The 11,070-nt window shown below is 36.1% G+C and overlaps 1 long non-coding RNA gene across 8 annotated transcripts in view; it reads right to left on the reverse strand.

Moving 5' to 3' along the window:
- Positions 1–10,865, reverse strand: part of LOC139039895 (uncharacterized) — a 143,104-nt gene extending 132,239 nt beyond the window's left edge. For all 8 annotated transcript variants that reach the window (XR_011493193.1, XR_011493194.1, XR_011493192.1 and 5 more), the window contains exon 1: positions 10,701–10,865. This is a non-coding gene — a long non-coding RNA (uncharacterized lncRNA). The remainder of the gene's footprint in view (positions 1–10,700) is intronic.
- Between the last annotated feature and the right edge of the window lie 205 nt (positions 10,866–11,070).

The following is an 11,070-nucleotide window of genomic DNA, read 5'->3' on the forward strand; positions in this document are numbered from 1 at the left end:
TTTTTCATCTCTGTTATTCAGCACATAAATTACACCTTTTTCTTTATAGTACTTCTTTATTCTTGATAGCATTCTTTGCTCTGACATGTACTTTGTCTGATATTAACATGGTTACTCCATTATTCTTTTGTTTAACATTAGCATATTATATTTTTTCCATGCTTTTACTTTTAGCAAATTTGTGTCTTTATTATTAAAGTGTGTTTCTTGTGGGGAACATAACATTGAGTCTTACTTTTTTAAATCTAATCTAACAACTCTGTCTTTTATTGGGATTGTTTAGACTATCTGCTTGTAGGGTGATTATTGGTATGGTTAATTTATCATTTTGCCCTTTGTTTTCTATTTTTCCCACCCATTCTTTATTTATCATTTCCTCTTTTTTTTTTTTTTTTGGCCTTCTTTCGGATTAACTAATTTTGTGTTATGCAGGGTTCTCCATAGAGACACACACACAGTTGAGAAAGAGAGATTGAAAAGAATTGACTCACACAACTGTGGAGGCCAGAAGTCCAAAATCTGCAGTGTAGGCCCGCAAGCTGAATACCCAGGGAAGAGCTGATAGTGCAGTTCAACTCCAAAAGCAGTGTGCTAGCAGAATCCCCTCTTCCTCGACAGAGGTCAGTCTTTTTTTCTATTAAGGCCTTCAACTGATTGGTTGAGGTCCACCCACATTATGGAGGATAATCTTCTTTAAATGTTAATTTCATTTAAAAAATAACTTCACAGAAACATCTAGAATATTGTTTACCCAAATATCTGGGTACTATGGCCTAACCAAATTGACACAATATTAACCGTGATATATTCTAGCTTAACTCCTTTATTGGCTTATTAGTAATAACTCTTTGTTTTGCTATTTTAGTGATTGCTTTAGGATTCATAATAAGCATCTTTAACTGTTTCACAGTCTGCTTTCAAGTGACATTATATCATTTTAAAAATAGTACAAGACCAACAGAATAGTACTCTTCCATTACTCTCCTCCTGATCTTTGTGCTATTATTGTCATACATTTTATTTTTACATACATTATAGCACCCATTATTTCTGCTTAAATAGTAAATTATTAGGGCTGGCCCAGTGGCATAGTGGTTAAGTTCACTCACTTCACTTTGGCAGCACAGGGTTCACAGGTTCAGATCCCAGGCATGGATCTAGGCACTGCTGATTAAGCCATGCTGTGGTGGCATCCCACATACAAAATAGAGGAAGATGGGCACAGATGTTAGCTCAGGGCCAATCTTCATGCAAAAAGAGGAAGGCTGGCAGCAGATATTAGCTCAGGGCCAATCTTCTTCACACAAAAAAAATACAATAATATAAAAAAGTAAGAAATGAAAAATCAATTATCTTTTAAAGAGTTTTAAATAATAAGAAAATAATCTTATGTAGCTACTATTTTTAATGCTCTGTATTCCTTTGTGTAGGTCCGTATTTCCATCTGATACTATTTTCTTTCTGTCACAGGACTTCCTTCAGCATTCCTATAGGGCCAGTCTTCCATCAATGAATTCTTTCGGCTTTTGTATGCCTGGAAAAGACATATTTTGCCTTCATTTTTGAAAAATATGTTTTACTGGGTATAAAATTCTAGGTTGACAGTTTTATTTTTTTCTGTTAGTATTTTAAAGTTGTTTCTCCAATGTCTTCTAGCTTGTGTTGTTTACAACCAGAAACTTGCTGTAATTCTTATCTTTGTCACTCTCTGTGGAGTGTGCCTTTTTTCTTTTTGCTTGTATAATTTTCTCTTTATCATTACTTTTGAATATTTTTCTTCCAATGTGTCTTGGTGTGATTTTCTTCATGCTTATTGTGCTTCAAAGTTCATTAACTTTCTTCAATCAGTGGGTTTATAGTTTTCATTAAATTTTGAAAGTTTTGGCCATTGTTTCTTCAAATTTTGTTTGCTCCCCTCCTGTGGTGCTGCCAGTTACAACACCTTAGGGATGCTTGAAGGTATCCCACAGATCACTGATGCTCTGTTCATTTTTCTTAATTGTCTATTCTCCCTGTACTTCATCTTAGAATATCCTGTTCTATGTCTTCAAGTTCATTATTTTCATTCTGCAATATTTAATTGGCCGTTAATCCTAATCAATGTGTTTCCATCTCATGCATTGTAGTTTTTATCTCTGGAAGCTTAATTTGTAGTTTTATAAAACCTTCCATGTTTCTAAGTAACTTTTGAACATATGAAATAGAGGTTTAATAAGTGTTTCAATGTCCTCACCGGCTGATTTTAACACCTGTGGCAGTCCTGAATCAGTTTCAGTTATTGACTTTTCTCTTCATTGTGAGTTGTGTTTTCCTACTTCTCCTCTTGCCTGGTAATCTTTGATTGAATGACAAAACTTGTGAATGTCACCTTGTTGGATGTTGGATATTTTTATATAGCTATAAGTATTCTTGCAATTTGATTTGGGATACTGTTAAGTTACTTGGAAACCATTAGATCTTATCAGGTCTTAATATTAAGATTTGTTAGGTGCGACCAAAACCATGTCACTTCGGGGATGGTGTTTCCTCCCACTGAGGTAAGATCCTCCTGAGAGTTCTACTCAATGCCCACAAATCAGGAGACTTTTCCACTTTGGATAGAAAATCATATCTCCAGTTTTGTAAACTTGTTTACTTACTTTTTTTAATATTTTACCTCATAGTTTTGAAAACTGAGTAACAAAACAAAACCTACTTGTATAAGACAAAACTATCAACATAATTGGATGCAGTTCCCCAGGAGATTATCAACTGGACAGAGTTTCCAGGTTACAGTATGGGAATGGACAAAAATCCCTTCTAGAAAAGTCAGGTCAGAGCAGAACACTTTCCTGCAGTACAATGTGCATCTTCAGCATGAACCCTTATGTCAATGTTTTACTCAAGATTTTGATTGTCTGGAACTAATGCACTAGTAACTTCCTTAGAAAAGGCTCATGATAAAACATTCCCTGATATCCTAGATATAAAATTCATAGGTCAGGGGCTTCCCCAGTGGTGTAGTGTTTAAGTTTGCACACTCTGCTTCAGTGGCCTGGGGTTTGCCGTTTGGATCCTGGGTGTGGACCTAGCACTGCTTATCAAGCCACACTGAGGTAGCATCTCGCATAGAACTAGAAGGACATACAAGTAGGATATGCAACTGTGCACTGGGGCTTTGGGGAGGAAAAGAAAGAGGAAGATTGGTGACAGATGTTAGCTCAGGGCCATCTTTCTCATTAAAAAAAGCCTACCTTTAAAAAAAATTATAGGTCATATTTCCTTTTCTTATTTATCATAAGATATTGCTATTAAAAACTGATGACAATTTGTTTTTTTTTTCTGAAGTCACTTAGTCATTTCCTGGTTGTCAATATTTTTACTAGCATACATTTTGGTGTTATTCATTATGTTAGTTATCTTTTCCTTAGCAGCTTAAAACAAAAAACATTTATTATCTCACAGTTTCCACGAGTCAGTAATCCAAACTTGGCTTGATAGACTGCCTTTGACTCAGGAGCTCTTACCAGGCTGCAATCAAGGTGTTGCTGGACCTGCAGACATCTCAGTGGTTGACTAGGGGGAATCCACTTCCCAGCCGCTCACATGGCTGTTGGCTTCAGAAGAGCCAATTCCTCGGTCTTTCATGTCGCTATTGGGAGGTCTCAGTTCCTCACTGGCTAAAGGACTATGAAAAACATGGCAGCTTGCTTTGCCTACAGAAAGAGGGGTTGGGTGTGTTGGGGGAGTAGTAGGGAAAGAGAGAAAGACAGAGAGAGAACAAGGTGGAAGTCACATTCTTTTTTACCCTAATCTTGAGGGCTGTGTTCTATCCATTGGAAGTGACTCTCTAGGTCCAGCTCACACTCAGGAGGAGGGGAAAGCACAAGGACTGAATACTAGGAGGTAGGAATCATTGGGAGCCATTTTAGAGGCTACCTACTGCAGCTATTGTGTTGATTTTTCTAGTAAATGTAGTAGGCTTTTTCAATAAGTAGTTTCAAGCCATCTTTTACTTCAGGAAATTTCTTAAGCTAAAATTTTTAGAACTTTAAGAATTTTTTTCTGTTTAATCACTTGATTTTTTCTTTTTGGTGTCCTGTAATGGGAATATAGACTCTCATATGAAGAAAATGGAGAATCATAAACAGAGATGGAAAAATGCCTTAGCTATTCAGCAGTGATTAAGTAAAATCCATTCCCACATTTGTTCTTTCAACTTCAAAAGAAGCAGTTTAGATATAACATGGATAGGGTAAGATTTTATTTACTAGCTTACGCACAATACATGGGGATAGTTGTTTTAAAAGGGGGAGAGCTAGCATGTATGGATGCTCAGATTTCTGAGTAAGTCTTGTGCAAGATACCTTACTTTTAAAATGTCCATGAAATAATCTAAGCTAAAGGCAGCCATAATATATTCTTCAGTCATATATTGACAACAGATGATAAAGAATGAGATATTTGTGACAAATAATAATGGCAAAAAAGAAGTTAAATATCTATGTTCAAACTTATATTAAACCTATGAGTAGAGTGAATATTCAGTTCTTCAAGTTAGGGAAAACTTAGCAAGAATATTTAGACATTTAAGTAAAATAGCTTGAAATGATGTCAATATTCTTTCCTATTTATTTTATCACCAGGCCACTTTAATGCTAGAAGGCAAAAATTAATTTTCTATCTTTTATTTGTGGCAATGTAAATTCATATCCAAAGGCCATTGTATGACACTAAAGAACAATGGTAATTAAGTTATATAAACCTGATTGCCTTTCATCCAGAAAATATATCTCCTAGTACTCCCAACTTTGTGTTAGAAATAGCAGTTAGTGAGGTAGAAAGTCGTTGATTCTAGAATCTTCTACCTAAGAAGTGGTTATCTTAAGCACTAGATCCCAAGACACAAATGTTCTACTTAAAAAAATTCTAATTTTCTTAACGAAGTAATCACTTTCTTGGTGAGATGTGAAGCCATATTAGAGATCAAATATAATCGTACTAAATTAAATTATTTCCACCTTATTTTTAAATGATCATATTATAGAGCCTACATATGTATCTTTTTTTCTTATCTTTCTATTTATTTAATTACATATAAGGAGACTGCAGATCATTAAAGCTGAGCTTAAGGGGAAGAAAAGGATAAGAGGTACATGTATTTTCTGTTCAATTCAGTCATTTTAGACAGTAAGCAACTGATACAATTGTGTACCATACAGAATATATATTCTTTTCTGAGCCTTCACATGGCTGCATCTCTCCTCTCCATTTTTGCTTATTTTTCTTCCCTCTTTTTCTCTGTCAGAGTATACTCAAAGTACTTCTTCTGACTGACTAGACCAAAAATAATACAAACGTGAAATCAGAGCCTCATATTCCCTCTGCCCCCAACTCTACCTCTGTCCTTTTAAATAAAACATAAAAATGTACAAAATAACTACTTGCATTTTATGATGTAAGTTTTCAGATTCTCCTTTGACACAAATTTGTTTCAGTTTATTTCCATGGGTAGAAAACAACAAGTGTTTGATGTCTATTAGTTTCTGGAGAAGGTCTAATGATTAGAAATTCAGCTTTAGAGATCTAATTAATATAATCATTACACCAGATATTTTTGGTTGACATTTTATAAACATTCTTTGTGGTTAAGCAATATTAAACAAGTCATTTATTCCATCTGATATTTAGTAACTAGTGTATTTATAGACAGTTGCAAACTCACGCTCTCTTTTTTGGTATAGAACTTAATTTCTCTCTGACAGCCTATCCTATCTGGTTTTTGTTTGATATTCATGGTTTTATACAATGTTTTCTAATTTTTTAACTGGAGTTTGTCCACAAATAACCAAATTATGCTCTATAAATTCACCAATTTCTTCCCAGAGCTATTGCAAGGCTAAAAATAGAACTCTTATTTGCAAACTAAGTAATTTCAGGTTGTTTTCTATCTTTTGTTCAAAAATAGCAATGTTGATTTCTTGGGTTATTGGATAAAGATGATATCATTATCAGTGTACAGCATAAATGCAGACTTCTATATTCACCATCTCCCAGAAGACACTCTGTAATGGAGATTATATATATAGCTTCCTTCATGTGATCATCATAAAACTGAATCTGTACTTAGGATGTTCTTCTTTCCTCATGGTGTTTTAAGCAATAGTTGAAGACAGACATTTGGTTCTTGATAACTGGAAGGAAAAGCTGGCAAGCTTTCCTAAACTTAGTTTGCTACTGTACTGCTATAGGGCATGTGTAATATAAGAATGTAGTACTTTTTGTATACTTCATGCACAAGGATATTTTATGTTCTAAATCTAGTGATTTGTGACAAATTCACCTTTGAAATTTACAACAGACTCTGTGCTCCATGCTTGGCTAGTTACCTAATATCTTCTTTCCCCTTAGCGCTTTACGAACTGTAGTAATTGTTGGAGTTACACTACAATAATTCTAGTTTCAGTTAAATAGTGAAGGAAATCTGATATGTTTAATAACCATGAAATATTTTATCAAAAAATTTACCAAAAATATGTCACTTTGCTAATGTAGCTGTTAAAATATTTTTTTAAAGAAACCTGGCCAGTTGTATATCCAACCTTTAAAATTTAGAGAGCAAACGTAGAAGAAAACACTCAAGATGATGTCATGGACCTAGGGCAAGTTGTCAGAGTGGTATTGAAAGGAAATGGGACAGACTCTTTGTCTGAAACAACAACAACAAAACAACGAAAATCAAAGTCAACTTTTCTTCAACAGTTCCTTAAAAACAAACAAAAAACTTTCTTGGGAAACCAAGTTACAAACAAAAGTATAGTAAATGGTTTCAAGAAGTAGATAATATGGAATTTGATTTGAAAAAAATATAGTTTACATGAAAAGATAAACATAAGACAGGAAACAACTAGAAAACAACTCACACTGCAAACCAACAAATAAAAGATGATAAGAGCAAGTGAAAATGGGAATTTCAGTGCTGAGAAATGATCAAATTTGAAAATGGCTTGTCTGGTAAACCTTATTGGGGAAGATACATTTTTAATCTAGACATTGAGAGAAGCATTGGAAATTTATTGGTAGGGAGGAAGTTTGGAAAGTTCCAGGCAGGAAGACACAACGAAAATAAAGGATCAGGTATGGGGATTATTAATCCACATTTGGAATATCAAACATTTATTTATCTAACACATTTATTTTGTGCATTAACATGCTGGGTTCTCTTCTTGGGTTATGAGTGTAATAATAAATCAGACCCACATGGCCTTGCTCTCATGGAGCCTACAGTCTAGTAAGAGAAAAAAACAAATCAACAAATGCATTAGTTTTCTATTGCTGCTGTAACAAATTCCCACACATTTAGTCTATATTTAGTCTATATTTAGCAGTTTAAAACAACCTACATCTTACAGTTTGTGGCGGTCAGAAGTCAAAAATGGTCCCTATGGGACTGAAATAAAGATGCCAGCAAAGCTGTGTTCCTTTTGGGGACTCTAGAGGAGGAGAGCCCATTCCTTGCCTTTTCTAGCTTCTAGAGTCTGCCTGTACTCCTGGCTCATAGCTCTTTCCTCCATTTTTAAGGCCCAAAGCATAGCATCTTCAAATCTCTCTCTCTGTTTCCCTCAAGCTCATGATCTGCCCCTCCTCTTTCACTTCTCTTGGAAATCGCTTTTTCTGACTCTGCCGCTTTTGCCTCCATCTTGTAAGGACTCTTGTGAGTACATGGAGCCCACCTGAATCTAGGATAACCTTCCCCTCTCAAGATCCTTAACTTACTCACTTCTGCACAATCCCTTTTGACATGAATAGTAACATATTCACAGATTTTGACAATTAGGACATAGTTATCAAGAGGGGTGGGCATTATTCTACCTACCAGAACCAGCAATTATGATACAATATGGTAGGCATGGGCACAGGGGGAGTACAAGGATGATGGGAATACATAGGATGACCACCTGTGTATTGAGAACAATGAATAAAATACATGGAAATTGTAGATTATCTATACCAGCCAAAGGGTGGACTTCTTGAGCAGTGCAATAATGTGAAGAAGTAAGAACTGAAGCAAATTATCATAGAAGTTATGTGCTGAGCACACTAAAATTTTGTCAGTCTGTTTGAGTAGTTTGCTTATAAGACAATGTTAGCTTGTGTGAGGGCATTCACTATGGAAATCAGGAAGATGAGATTGGCTCTGCTAATGCTCTCTGTGTGAGCGATGAAGGAACTCAGCACAACGGGCATGAAGATTTGGTGGTGTGATATTCAGCTAGAGAGGTGGTATGGTAGCCTACCGGACATATGGCATCATAATCAGAGTAAGAAATTGTCCCAAGCTAGGTAGAGTTGGGAGTCAGCTATATCCACTTGGTCACTGAAAGCATGAGTATGGGTGAGTTCCCCCAAGAAGCGCATGTAATAAAAGGAGCAGAGACAGCCAAGTCCTTTGTTGAAATTTTGAGGATATCAGGGTCAATCCAGAGGAAGAGGAAATCAGAAAATAGGCAGTTCTTAAAACCAGAACTTTCTCTAGAGTATAAAAATATCTATATTTATATAAAAATGTAGTTTGAAAATGTCTATGTTTAGCAAAAGATTTATAGTGACATTAATCTTGGCCACATTTTAAAATGTTCAATTAAATGCAGCAATTCATTATAATCACAATTTAACCCTCTGCTCAAGTCTTGAACAAAAAGTGAAAGTATTAGAAAAAAGTTTTATGTTGTTTGAGAAAATAATACCTATATTATAATAATAAGTAGCAAAATCATTTCCCTCTAAAGAGATAGACAACCAAAAGGAAAATAATTAATAGTCCAATCTGGATAAAATTTCTTATTCACATTTTAATTCAACGATTGTATGCTCTTATTACGCCTTTAATCTGAGAAGGGAGACAAAAGACTGACTAAAATCAGGACTGGACTGCCTTTAGCTCTGAAAGATTCCTTCTACACACGATGGAGGGTTTTTAATTAAGTGTGTGAAAATCTGCATTGTACCTTTCCAGCTGTATTTGTGGGAATTAGATGACACTTTTCACAAAAGCCAAATGGAAATTAAAATGTGATTTTTGAGGTTTTGAACATACTGTGTCTTAGACTCTAAAATAAAGCCTTGGCATATTTGAGATAGAATTAATGTATTGACTCAAACAAGAAGTGTGTGTGTGTGTGTGTGTGTGTGTGTGTGCGCCCACGCGCACGTTCAGGTAGGGCAAACAAACAAGAAGTGTTTTCTGTTCATGCATTACACATAAAATATAAAGATAGGTGTAGTGCAACATATAACTATGTAAATAACACATAGTCCCTGCCCCTCTTGTTTCTTATTATCTTATTGAAACAAATATGTGAAACAATTTCAGATCAGGCAATATATTTTAAAGGGCAAAACTCTGATTCCAATAAGCTGAATCTATCACTAAATAGCTATTTACTTAGGCTTACTGACTTCTAAATCAGAAAACTATTATTTATTAGATATATATTACATTCCAGACACTATCAAGCTATTTTACCTATATTATCTCATTTTATGTTTACAACAACTATGTGAGGTCATTATTTATCTGGTTATAGGTATCAAATTTACAGTAATCATTGGAGAAATATGATGGTCAGCCTCTGTCTGCTCAGCCCCACCCAAACATTTTGTCTCCCCTACACTTCCTGAGCACGCAGTGAGAAATCAGATTCCCATTCCTGCTGATCTGCTCCCTCACTCCTAGGATCACGGCCCTGTTCCTGGGACTTAGTTCAGCTCTTACCTTTTGGAATTCTTCATTATTTTCATCTCCCATCTATAAAACCTACTACCTTGACTCCTTCCTCAAAATCAAGAATGGCATAACCCCTGCTGTATCCCCACATACAAGTCATCCTCATTTTCCCCAGTTCTGAGAGAAGGGAAAGAGTCCAAATCTTGCCCATGCTGCTTCCTCTCAGGTTCTATTTATGACGGTCATGTTCTGCCGTGCCACCACTACCCTTCCCAACTCCCTCCTTTCCTCCATCCCATCTGTGAAGAGCAAGAAGTCAAGCCATTCATCAATGTTTCCAGGCTTCCAATACCTGAAGTCTGAAAATACCCTGATATCCTCCGCCCCACAGTAGCACAGATGCTAGGCAAAAACAGGTAGTCAGAATGTCTGGGTTTAATCTTTGACACTGCTACTTATTAGCTATGTGATCAAGAATAAATTCCTTAACTTCTTGAAGCTTTGGTTTATTCATCCCTAAACTGGGGATGGTAATACTCTCTAAAGCAATATTGAAGATTAAGTGAGAAGATGTGTAGATGGCGTAGTTCACTGTGTGACACACAGTAGAGAAAAAAGAATATTTGCTTTTATTATTATTATCACATCTTTGAGCTTTCCTTCCTTGCCCTTGTATATGCTCTTGGAGCTTTCATTCCAACTACCTTAAATACCTGGAGCTCCTTTATCGACCTGTCTTTTACTCATTATTTCCCCAAGAGCACTGAAGTCCGGGGAAGAAACATGTCTGACATTCCAGCTCATTGACTGACTCGTCGTTTATGTTTCCTTGCCAGCCCATTTCTCAGCTTCTGGGCACTGTCCCCATTCTCCCTAGCCTCGTATCCATCAGATGGATTCCTTAGACAACATGGCCCACTTTCCCTCTTCCGTTTAAATCTACTCTGCATTTTGTAAGCTGTCTCCCAGCATGCTTTTCTGGATTGAGTCTTACCTGGATGCTCAGGATTATTCCGACTTTATTTCCAACCGTGGGCCCTCTTTTCTAACTGTTCCTTCAGCCTCCACATGGTCCAGCATTCCTGGTCTACGCAACATTCCTTCTTGTTAAGCTGGGTCTCCTGCTCGCTGCTTGGCTTGCACTGCCCAGCAACGAACTCTTAACTCTGTGCTAGGAGCTAGTGTTGATGGTGACAGGACACACACAAAAACAAGGGTGGAAATCCATGGAGACAGATTGTTTAGCTGGTGCGCTAATGAAAACAAATCATCCAGTTTGGCAAAATGCCATCTTTTAAACCAAAGGCACATCTTTTCTACTATGAAGTATTTGAATTCAGTATTTTTTTTCATGTAGGTGTTAT

The sequence above is a fragment of the Equus asinus genome, chromosome 12, assembly GCF_041296235.1.
Source record: "Equus asinus isolate D_3611 breed Donkey chromosome 12, EquAss-T2T_v2, whole genome shotgun sequence".
Taxonomy (NCBI): Eukaryota; Metazoa; Chordata; class Mammalia; order Perissodactyla; family Equidae; genus Equus; species Equus asinus.